At 39.9% G+C, this 12761-nt stretch overlaps 1 long non-coding RNA gene across 1 annotated transcript; it reads left to right on the forward strand.

The window, feature by feature from the left end:
- The first annotated feature begins 775 nt into the window (after nucleotides 1–775).
- Nucleotides 776–1704, forward strand: LOC311295440. The gene is made up of 3 exons (XR_014628334.1): nucleotides 776–915; nucleotides 1177–1229; nucleotides 1580–1704. It is a non-coding gene; the product is annotated as an uncharacterized lncRNA (long non-coding RNA).
- The last annotated feature ends 11057 nt before the right edge of the window (nucleotides 1705–12761 follow it).

Below are 12761 nucleotides of genomic sequence, written 5' to 3' on the forward strand. Positions count from 1 at the left end.
CACTAACGTTAGCTGTCTTTGTGGTAGAGGCAGGAAGGAAGTAATGGAGTTTAGAATAGCTAAGCAAATAAGACTTATTTACCTCTTTAAACATTATTCTTAAAACAATAATGTTTGTTAATTTATTTGTAAACAAATTCTCTTTTTTTTTAAATTGGTGATTGGTAAAAGTAGCGATGTTCCTGAAGCGTCGCAAGGGGGCGTAACGTTACTGATAACGCACACTAGTTTAGCCTACTACTCTTACTAGCCTACTCTTACTACTTACTACTCTTACTACTCTTACTAGCCTACTCTTACTACTTACTACTCTTACTACTTACTACGTTACTCTTACTAGCCTACTCTTACTACTCTTAACTCTTACTGTTTCTGCCAGAGAAAGACATGCTGGAAGTAACACTACAGTAGCCTATGCGTTATCATAATAGTATATCTGCTAACCCATTCTAAGGATTGACATTGCCTATTCGTGTACAAATTGAATGAGAAATAATGTTACAGTGAAACAGATAGTACAATTATCTGAAACACATTTCTAGTGTTTCATGGATGCAGTGAATCTTTTAAAGAGAGCATAATAATGATCCATGTCCGCTCCTGACAGGGTTTAGTGGGACAGATCCTGTCATCCGTAAACCAAACCTCTCCCATCCGACCGAACTGAAGAGAGGAGGAGTGTGTGCGCGCGTGCTACTGGCGTGTCACAACACTACAAACGAGGAATAGGAGACCGCTAACATTCTCCCTCAAATCAGTTAAATGGCTTCAAACTAAAGCTACCAGATGAATCGTCAAGGAAAGGCCATTTAAGACTTGCTTGATTTAAAAGGCATGAAGATACAACGTGAACAGAGACTGTGAAGATGCAGTACAGCTGGATCAAGGATAACACAACATTTTCTGCCAAATGAGGTACGTTAATGTTATGTTTACGTTAGACTTTTTATTGTCTTGTCTTTGTTTTAGACAACACACAGACATTATACACACACACTACACATATTATTTGACTTTAAACCCCAAATAATGACCATGAAAGATTAATTTACATTTAACATGACTGCTGTTAAACTTCTGCCTGTAACGTTAAAGTTAGTGTTAGTCATTCTTTACCATCTCCCTCCTTGTTGGTTTGTTTCATAGTGTTTCTGTTGTTTTCTTATCTATTGACAGGATTTTGCTGATGTACTGTGCATCCCAAGCACCACCCTGCATGCTCCTTATGGGTTTGTATTTTGTTTTACTAGCATATATTTTTTTAATCATTATGAATATTCAATATTGGCAAAACGCATTTAAATTTAAAGTCTGAGGGAAAATGTTTATAGAAAAAGTTGGTTGCTGAACACCCCCTTCAAAGATTTTATGCTTATATGGTCAGTAGAAAAACATTATTTTTGGAGCTGCTTTCTGAAGTGATCGTGTAATGTTTTTCATTTTATACGTAAAATACTGTACGATTGTTTTTCAACCTCAACCTGGTCTGTATGATACTTTGTAGGTCAATTTCCTTCATTTAATTTCTTGTGTAGCTAAAAACATATTTTTTTTCTTCATATCCAACTTTCCTGTGCAGAAATCCTGAACGAAGGTCGAAAAGGCTGAGATGAAGGAAACCAAACGTCTACACACTCCTCCAAGACTGAAGTTCCTGTATGAACCACTGAAAACCCATGTAAAGTTTAAGCTTTTGTCAAATCCCTTAATGGACCTTTAACTGAACATACCGAAGAAGGATAGTTTTTCACGCAAGTTGTTCACTCCGAAATGAAAATAATGTAATTAATTACTCACCCTCCTGATGTTCCAAACCTGCAAGACTTTAGTTCATCTTCAGAACAAAAATGAAGATCTTTTTAATGAAATCTGAGAGCTTTCTCTTCCTCTATTGACAGCTTATGCAACTACCACTTTCAAACTCCAGAAAGGTAGAAATTACTTCATAATTTTGAGGTTAAACCACTGGAGTCACATGGATTACATTTATGTCTGTATACCTTTCTAAACGTTGAAATTGGTAGTTGCGTAAGATGTTAATGGAGGGACAGAAATCTCTCAGGTTTCCTCAAAAAGTATTGTGGGGTATGGAACAACATGAGCGTAAGTAATTAATGACAATTAAAAATTTTGGGTGAACTAACCCTTTAAGGAATATGGTGTTCTCTTACAGAAAAATGGCATCAACACTAACATTTCACTCTACTATTGACTGTCTAAAGCTATTTTTAAAGGGATAGTTCGCCCAAAAATGAAAATTCTGTCATCATTTACTCACCCTCAAGTTGTTTCAAACCTGTATGAATTTCTTTTTTCTGCTGAACACAAAAGATGATATTTTGAAAAATGTCGGTAACCAAACAGTTGATGGACCCCATTGACTTCCATAGTAGGAAAAAAAAAATACTATGGAAGTCAATGGGGTCCATCCACTGTTTGGTTACCGACATTTTTCAAAATATCTTCTTTTGTGTTCAGCAGAAAAAATAAATTCATACAGGTGAATATTCCGTTTTAGAGGAAAATATTCGTAATATTCGTAATTTAACGGAAAATGTCCTGGTAATTTTCTGCCAGTACATTATCCGTTTTTTTACGAATTATTTTTTACAGTGTACGCAGTTTTGCGCACGGGCGCTAGAGCTTAGATTCTCTGCCCGAGCCCGAGCCCGGACTCCCGCAACTGTCCTCGGGCCGGGTCGGGCCCTTGATAAAGCCAGGGTTTCCGCGGAGTCATAAAAAGTCATAAAACGTCTTAAATTTAATAAGAAGAATTTTAGGCCATAAAAAGTCATAAAAACGTCCGGATTTTCCATACAAGGTCATAAATTTAATTTAGCCACGTCTTAAATTGATATGCTCGTTCATTCGTTGGTTCTACCATTGCCTTTTCCCCCTGAAAATGCACTGGTGGCATAATGTTAAATGCGCCAAAAGCGGAACGCTCATTTGAAACGCGCGACACACGGATCATTTACCGGCTCGGCTCCAAGTCCAAACGGCAGCGCAGCGCAGCGCGAGCTCAATAGAAATGATGCGTTTACTCTGATCGGTCTCGGTCACAAGATCCAGTGAGAAGTGCTTGAATTCAGCGAAGAACACACTGTCTCAGTGATTTAAACCAGTTTAAAGGCAGATGAAACAGCGCTGACCAACAGGAGAAACACTGTGCGCAACGATACAGTCAGAAGGCTTTTCCGTCTACAATCTCCCATCATTTATCATGGATTTACTGTAACGTTAGCCTAGTAATATTAACTGCACCATGTGGGATATACATATTGAATTTTATTATATTATTAGTGCTGATAATGTATTAAAGGACTAATGGAATATTTACAGTATTTAATAATGTATTTAGGCTACTGTTTTTCATACATTTCCTGAAGATACGTGCCATCAAAGTTAGGCAACACAAACCTGTTTCAAGACTTGACCCCTATTAGCACATGCAGAAACTAAGTAATTATTTTCCCAATAAAGATATTTATTTTGTTAAGGACAAATGACAAATGTTTGAATGTCCTACCTCAGATTTGTGAAATGTTCACCTGTTTTACCAAGTGTTTGTCATTATATTTTCTGACAATAAAGAGTAAAGTTAGTTTAAAACCACAATTAACGCTCTGGTTTCTACAACTTGAAAGAAATAAAGATTTGACATTTATCGTGATAATTATCGATATTGACTAATATAAAACAATTATCGTGATAATTGTTTTTGGCCATATTGCCCAGCCCTAACTGAAATCTCCCGGTCTATCACAATGGGAAAGTGTACATTTAACGAGCCATGGCTCAAAGATGGTGTGTTTAGTGGTTGGCTCAAGCACGTTGCAAATAATCAGTATCAAGCATATTGCACACTGGGTAAGAAGGCGTTGGAGCTGTCTTTTGGCAATTAAATAATACATCTTGTTACTTTCAATTAAAGTCAATTAAAAAAAAAAAAAAAACTTTTGAAAGGAATTTTAATGAATTTTTCGTAATTCGTGTAGGTCATAAATTTCAATCATAATGGTCCTAAAAAGGTCTTAAAAAGTCTTAAATTTGACTGACCATACCCTGCAGAAACCCTGTAAAGCACGTCACGTGTCATGCGCAGGCAGTGTCTCGTCCACTCGCACTCGCAGTCTCTCCTGCTGTGCGTGCTGTACTATTCTGTAGCTTAAAGGGTTAGTTCACCCAAAAATGAAAATTCTGTCAGTAATTACTCACCCTCATGTTGTTCCAACCATGTAAGTCTTTCGTTCATCTTCGGAACACAAATTAAGATATTTTTGATGAAATCTGACAGAATTTTGACTCCTCCATAGGCTTCCAGTGTGACCGAAACTCACCGGCCCAGAATAGTTATTAAAACATCGTTAAAATAGTCCAAGTAACTACAGTGGCACTACATTAAGTTTATCATGCGACGAGAATACTTTTTGTGCACAAAAACAAACAAAAATAACGACTTTATTCCACTTTTCATTTCCTTCTCTCTGGGCCTCGTAGTGTTTTTGCGCTGCGCGTCTGTGTTGCACGTCATCACGCAACACACACATGACCGGCGTCGACCAATAGTGAGCCTACGTGGTGACGTGTAACACAGACGCGCTGCGCAAAAACACTACGCGAACCAACTAGAGGTCGAGAGAGAAGGAAATGAATAGTGGAATAAAGTCGTTATTTTTGTTTGTTTTTGCGCACAAAAAGTATTCTCGTCGCTTGATATACTTAAGATTGAGCCACTGGAGTCACTTGGACTATATTAACGATCTCTTTAATAACTTTTCTGGGCCAGCAAGTTTCGGTCACATAGAAGCCTATGGAGGAGTGAAACATGGCTCAGATTTCATCAAAAATAGCTTAATTTGTGTTCCGAAGATGAACGAAGGTCTTACGCGGTTGGAACAACATGAGGGTGAGTAATTACTGACAGAATTTTAATTTTTGGGTGAACTAACAGTTTCAATATGATAAAAAATAACTTTTATATTGATTCAATGGATTAATTGCATTATGAAAGAAAAGTGTCATGAATTTATTGCAGTTTTGGGAAAAATTTATACATTTTTATAATAAATCTTTGAGAATCAAAATCTGGATTTGAATTTTTTATGTTATTATAACCTAAAGATGTAAGTTTGAAACAGAAAATAGTGGGTTTTCATCTTGCCACTTTCTTGGTAAAGAAAACAAATTTTTACTCAAATTAATCAAAATGGATTTATCACGTTCTGGAACCAAACTATAATATTCAGAAGTAAACAGTGTAGCTGACTGAGTGTTTATGTCAGAATGTTTATTTTTAAACCACAACCTTCTAAAAATGATATATTTAACGATATCTTTTGCATTTCTCATCCAAACAATGTCAAACTTGGCACTGCACTTACTCGTGCCCGTGGCAAGACACCTGTCGAGTTTGAAATCAATCGGACTAACGGTTCGAGAGATATGCGAATAACACACACACACACACACAGACAGACACACACACAGACAGACACACACACAGACAGACACACACAGACAGACAGACGTTTCTGTAATTTATAGATAGATTATCAATGTTGAGAGGATTAGTGCTGCTTCATATTTCTGTTGAAATACACTCTGGGGACATCAAATACTTATTTTACATCTTGTAAAAAGGGCATTATACCACCCCTTTAACTAATGTTAACTAACGAACTGTAAAGTGTTAACTTACCAGCAAGTTATTAACTGTGTTCTGTGGTGATAGACCTACAGTGTAGTGGAGGCACCATGGATTTGTAAAGCATACACTTCTAGTTCACTGTACTAGTTTTTGTAAGTTTCCTCCTTTCTCTTACCTTTGACCCTACGTCCCCTGGGCGGCGGGAAGAGCCTCCTACGCCCGCTCCCTCTCCTCCAGCACCCGCTCCCTGTTCTCCAGCACCCGCTCTCTCTCCTCCAACACCTGCACCCTCTCCTCCAGCACCCGAAGCAGGCTCGACGGCTCCGGCAGGGCGGCGGGAAGAGCCTCCAGCACCCGCTGCCTCTCCTCCAACACCCGCACCCTCTCCTCCAGCACCCGCACCCTCTCCTCCAGCACCCGAGGCGGGCTCGACGGCTCCGGCAGGGCGGCGGAAAGAGCCTCCAACACCCGCACCCTCTCCTCCAGCACCCGAAGCGGGCTCGACGGCTCCGGCAGGGCGGCGGGAAGAGCCTCCTGTGCCCGCTGCCTCTCCTCCAGCACCTGCTGCCTCTCCTCCAACACCCGAGGCGGGCTCGACGGCTCCGGCAGGGCGGCGGAAAGAGCCTCCAACACCCGCACTCTCTCCTCCAGCACCCGAAGCGGGCTCGACGGCTCCGGCAGGGCGGCGGAAAGAGCCTCCAACACCCGCACCCTCTCCTCCAGCACCCGAGGCGGGCTCGACGGCTCCGGCAGGGCGGCGGAAAGAGCCTCCAACACCCGCACCCTCTCCTCCAGCACCCGAGGCGGGCTCGACGGCTCCGGCAGGGCGGCGGAAAGAGCCTCCAACACCCGCACCCTCTCCTCCAGCACCCGAAGCGGGCTCGACGGCTCCGGCAGGGCGGCGGGAAGAGCCTCCTGTGCCCACTGCCTCTCCTCCAGCACCTGCTGCCTCTCCTCCAACACCCGCTCCCTCTCCTCCAGCACCCGAAGCGGGCTCGACGGCTCCGGCAGGGCGGCGGGAAGAGCCTCCTGTGCCCGCTGCCTCTCCTCCAGCACCTGCTGCCTCTCCTCCAACACCCGCTCCCTCTCCTCCAGCACCCGAAGCAGGCTCGACGGCTCCGGCAGGGCGGCGGGAAGAGCCTCCAGCATCCGCTGCCTCTCCTCCAACACCCGCACCCTCTCCTCCAGCACCCGCACCCTCTCCTCCAGCACCCGAGGCGGGCTCGACGGCTGCGGCGGGAAGAGCCTCCAGCACCCACTGCCTCTTCTCCAGCACCCGCACCCTCTCCTCCAGCACCCGCGCTCTCTCCTCCAGCACCCGAGGCGGGCTCGACGGCTCCGGCAGGGAAGCATTGATTTGCATGTGCTCCAGGATGGAGTCTAGCAAAGTGCGCAGGGCACTGAAATCATCCGTTCCGACCAGCTCCGACATGATCTTCAGCAGTTTGCTCTGTTTGCTCTGTCCTCCGTTCCGACCAGCATGATCTTCACCGAATAGCTCGTTACCGGCTGTTTGCTCTGTTTACGCTAGTGTTGTGAGCGGCTGTGTCTTTGGGTGCTTAGCAACTGATTCAGTGGTATGGCGCACTGGTCACATGAACGTCACTCACTGATTCTGACTCATCTCTCGGTTTGTGTGGGAAACAAGCATTGCAATGCACTTGCAAGTGACATCTAAAGGGCAAGACAGGACAGAAATGTGTGACATCTGCGTGTGTGGGTGGGGGGGGGGGGGGTGTTGGGTTTCCTGCGTAATAATCAAGAAACTTTACTGCCGTACCATGAGTCCAGCAGGCGTAATGATATGACGCAGCGCCTGATAATAGTCCCCAGCTCGGTAACTTCCAACGTGACCGAGACTAACTTTGTCTAACCTATTAGACCTATTTTCAGGCACTGCGTCATATCATTACGCCTGCTGGACTCATGGTACGGCAGTAAAGTTTCTTGATTATTACGCAGGAATGAGAGTATAGTTCCTAGCCATATCAGCCTAGAAAAATCGAAACTTTACATTTTCCGTAGGTCTTAGTACACGATATAACTACAGAAGAGTCAAGTTTTAAATAGGAAAAATATCGAAACTCTTTTTTCGACTTTTTCTACTCGTTCAGAGAATGGGGTTTAGTGTTTTATCAATTGAGAAAAACTGTAATTAAATGTCATATTTGATTATTTCCTTATCAGCATAGTACTACTAATAAATGAAGTAGTCATGTAGGTTTGATGCTGAATATTATTTATTTAATTGTGAGAGCGTTTAATAGTCAGTACTCTTCTAACATGTCAACAACAAAGAAATCGACAGTGTTGCAGCATTTTGTTAAAATTGATAACAGGAAAAAGGTCGAATGCAAAGTTTGCAAGCAACAGTTTTCCACAGCTTGACGACAAACATGACATATCATCTACTGTAAAAGTGGTAAGCTTACTTGTCTGCGTTAGCTTGCCCTGTCTGTTTTGAGTAGGCTATATGAACATATCAGAATTTGCATATTTCAATGTTTTAGTGTGATAACCTAACTTTTTTATTTTTTATTTGGAGCCTAATGCGCAATTGCGCTGTGCTGTTGGTTGTGTTAGTTTTGAGCCTAGGATGCTTTATTTTTCAGTTATGCACTTTATTTCGTTTCTGCTCTTGATCTGGTTTGTTTAATAAATATTATTTTTTTATTAAAGTGGACGTGCCTTTTGTGTTTATTAAGAGTAAAAGCTTTAAGTTAATAGTCTATTCGTGTCTCAGCTGCGAAGCTAACGTTAAGCTCATCAGCCTCGCTCGGTGCGAGGACATGCACGGTGAAATGATAGTGTCTGACTAATAATAACTTATTATTATAACATATGACAAAAATAATTGTCTAAATTATGTTGCATATTCCTCAACAGTTCTTGTGATGATATCACTAGTTGACAACATAGTACTATTTTCGGAAATCATAAGCTATGATATTGCGCAGGTGCATGTGATGCAGCGCTGTCAGAGCTGACAGACTCAAGTGTCAGACTCATTTCAGTGCAAAATTATTAGGTCAAAAACGATTTAATATACTGCAAATAGCCTACTAGTTGTTTATGTTTATTTAAAATTAATTTAGGCAGACAACAAGGCTACCAAGTACTGCGCACAGTGCACATCTAATTAATTTAACGTTTTTTTTCTAACGTCATTTTTAGTCGATTTTTAGTCGAAAATTTCAGGACTTCAGTCGACCAAGATTTTCTTTGGTTGAGTACAGCCCTAGGTGATTCAGATAATCACAGTTCCTGATTAATTAGTTTTGCTCAAAATCTAATCTAGCGCTAGGGAATGCTCATGGGAAGATTTTTGAGTAGAACGTAATTACAGGAAGCACAGCATATTTGCTAAAACCCGCCCGATTTTGGGTAAAAGAAAAATCGGACCTGTCGAAGACGTTTGACAGATCAGCAAGACACGTGTCGAAAGAGTTAAATCCAGAAAGGAGATTCAGCATATATGGGGTCATCTCAAAGCAAGCTTGAACAAAATTTTATAGGCTACACCAGTTTTTCTGTAAAATGGGGAAAAATTACAGCAAGAAATGCATGCAAGAAATTGGGAAACGGAAAATTGTTAAACAAAGGGTTGTTGTAGTTTTGCTCATGAGTGTAAAACTGTGAACAGACAGTAGTTTGTTGAACTGAAGAAGATAGAAGAAAACGAAAATAAATGCAGAAGGAACTGGCATGTAGGGAACGATAGAGTTCATGGAACTATTTATGAACGCCTGATTAAGTCAAATTAAGTTGAAATGGTATGAAAAGTGAGTTTTAGATAAAAATAAGGCATTGAGTATGATTAACAGGGATTAACATGATATAAAGATAAGGAATGTTTCATTAAGTAAAACGATTGTCTTTTGAACCTAAAGGGTCCAGCTATGCTGGGAGTACAGCAACAGCGCTTGCTTGTTCAAACCAGCTTCTGAATGTTAAATGTATACTTGTTTTGTAATCAGTGTTGTTGATGATAATATCAAATTAGAAAATGTCCAAAGATTGGATATTTTGTTGATATTAAGCCATTTAAGGAAATATATTGTTTTATAAAGGAAATTATGGGTTGGAGATGATTTCCCTAGACACGTGTGACTAAAGTTAATCAGAAACTTTGTGAAACCCGTTTAGAATATTTAGATTTTCCGTGTCGCTTATGAAAATGAATGTTCTGCCAATAATAATGATGTGAATGTGCTTTATTGTATTAATGTTATGAAAACAAGGGTATTTAAGAATAGATTGCCATATTTTTGTAACAAGAGTTGAAGGTGCAAGCATCTAGGATAGCTGTGTGTAATTTAGAGACCGAGAACAAGATTTAGGGAATCTTGTGGTTTCTGTGAAACAGTAGAATAAGTGGGACTGAATAATCATAATACAATCTTGTGATTTAAGTTGAATCTGCAAACTAACCATTTGATAGAAGAATAAGCTTTTAAAACCAGTGTTGATGAAATTAATGACACGTTAAAGTTTTAATACTGTATGAAGAGTAGGCTAACTGAACAGTCCTGATAAATAGCGAGATAAAAGAGAGCAAATGCTGTAAGCAGTTCTGCTCATGCTCTGAAGAGATTTGCAGATGATGTTTTGTAAAAGTTTGATTGTGATTGGAAAGTCTAAGATAAACAATAACTTGACTGGCTCCAAACAAAGAAAGTGCCAAAATGACACAAATTTAAAGAAAAGTCTGTGTTAATATGGGTTAGAAAGTAGATCAATGTTAATATGATAAAGATTATGATTTGGCTATTGTAATTGAATTTGCAGCTGGGACTGTAAAAGAAAATACAGAGAACTGCTTATCAATGGCTCTGTTTTGCATTTCCTAAATAGAAAACACTGTTTCAGGGGTGTAAAGTAGGGTGGAGATGTTAGAAAGATCAGAGTGATAAGACTGTAGGCAGATTAACAGAGAGTGTTTATTGCGGTCAGCATTCAGTGACTGTAAATGCCATGACTGTAAAAGTAAATGAGGGAGAAATAAAGTTGATAGATGGAACTTTTGAAAGTTGTAAGAAGATTGAAAGATTTAAGTGTAAGGAATTCCTTTTGAAAGGAAAGAACTATAAAAAGTACCGGTCACTAAAAGGATGATTGTGTTTTGAATGAAACGCTTTGATAAGGTTTTAGATGATATAGAGAGACAAATCTAATGAATGATTTATAATGATAATCAAAAAAAATGTATCACAAGCAGAGAGCGCAGCCTCAAAAGTTGAGTCATAGAAGCAGATTGATAAACTCCTAGAGAAAAACATTGAAGTCGGTTATTAAATTATGGCAAATGAAAACCTGACAACTAAAATTGAAATGAAATTTTAAACGTTATTAAGAACTAGAATAATTCTTATTATTTCTTTAAGATAAAATAAACAGAAGCAGTGTTACAGGATTAACAGTTGCTAAATGTAAAATGTGTAAAAGGCATTTGATTAAACAAAGGCTTGTTAATGTTGATTTTAAAAGATAAGAATGTGATTTGGCCAAAACAGGTTTGCTTATCTGAATCTGGCATGTGCTGTAACTGAAACTGCCACAGTTTCAGTGCAACAGAGACTCATTCTGAGTGGATATTTGTAATGTCTAAATTACAATACATGTAATTTATGGAAAAGATGCCTTAAGATGGGCTACAGTTAAAAAAGATGGTAGATAAAGTCTGAAGTTAAAAGTTTATGAGAATGCAGTGTACCAGTCCTGAATGCCTCAAGAGTCTCTCTCTCTCTCATTCAATGTCAGCTGAAAGCTGTTGTCTGAGCCTGTGTAAAGCACAGTGTTTCAGTTGAACATCATAGATATGGAAAAGCTAAAACAAATCATGCCTGTTCAGATTTGACAAATTTAGAGGACAATTTGTAAATGTTTTAGAAGTAAAACTGAATGATTTTAAAGAAGTCTTTAAAATAATAATGCAGACCTTAAATGATAGAAGTGACATTTTTGACTAGTTTATTTTAGGACCGCTTCTTTGTCTGATTTTAGCCTCCACCATAAAACAGGGCCGATGGCTCCGGCTACAGAAGTAACAGTACACTGAATGTACGGTTGTGATCTAAATTCACTGACTATAATCTAAGCAGCTAGGTTGCTACCTTTAAGATGATTAATGAATTTAAGTGATTAAATACTGTTGTTATTAACCTGTCTCCCTGTGAACACTATTAGGTCCGAATGGCTCTGTGTGACTCTTGAATGCGCCTTTTCCTAAGCTCCAGAGAACAACTGATTATGTTGAAGAAAACAGTCACAGATTCTGTTATGGGGAAGAGCGGTTACCAGTGTGTACAAAGTGATTACCCCAGGGACGGGTAAGATCCTCTTTGGCCAGAGGGCAACCTAAGACAGGGGGGTCACGCCACAAACACTGGGCATCTCCTGATGGAGGTGTTTTTTATGTGAGATGGATATGAGAGTGGCGCTGATTGACTGAGTGGCCACCAGCATCAGCAGATCATTGAGAGGCGAGATGAGCTGTAAGAAGTTCAGTCTGCCCCAGAAAATGTGAGCCCCTATACCACTCACCAGAAACCGCGTTGATTGTATGGCTTGTTTTTCATCTTGACAAGCATTTTCAACTATGCCAAGGGACAACACCCTGAAGGAAAGACAATTATAGCTTAAGAGCTGATCTGAATGGGCATTCAAGAGCCAGCAGAGACCATTGAATTGATAATTATCTGTTGTGGAGACAGTAACAAAAAACTTTTGTAATGTTAGTTGCCTGATGGGCAAGGAAAAATGCAGAGATTGTGTTGATGTTGAACTAAGGTGTCATTTCTGACTCCTGTAGATTATTAGACATGACAAAGGACCATTATAAGATATGGTGGTGGCTAAAGATGAGAACAGCTTGTGATGAGTCAAGAGAATTTTCTGGAAAACAAAGGTTAGGTAAATTGAGTCTTTAAACTAAAGATAACCTTAGAAAAGATCATAGCATAATGTATTTTAGATTGTTGTAATGAGTCAAACATTTGCATTTTGACATGTGTGAACTATTAAGGATTGACTATGACTATGATTATTTTAGTTACAGTCCTAGGAGGCTGTTGAAAAGATTATTTGCTTATAGTGAGAGAGAGAAAGAGAC

Source organism: Rutilus rutilus (assembly GCF_951802725.1).
Source record: "Rutilus rutilus genome assembly, chromosome: 8".
In the NCBI taxonomy this organism is placed as follows: Eukaryota; Metazoa; Chordata; class Actinopteri; order Cypriniformes; family Leuciscidae; genus Rutilus; species Rutilus rutilus.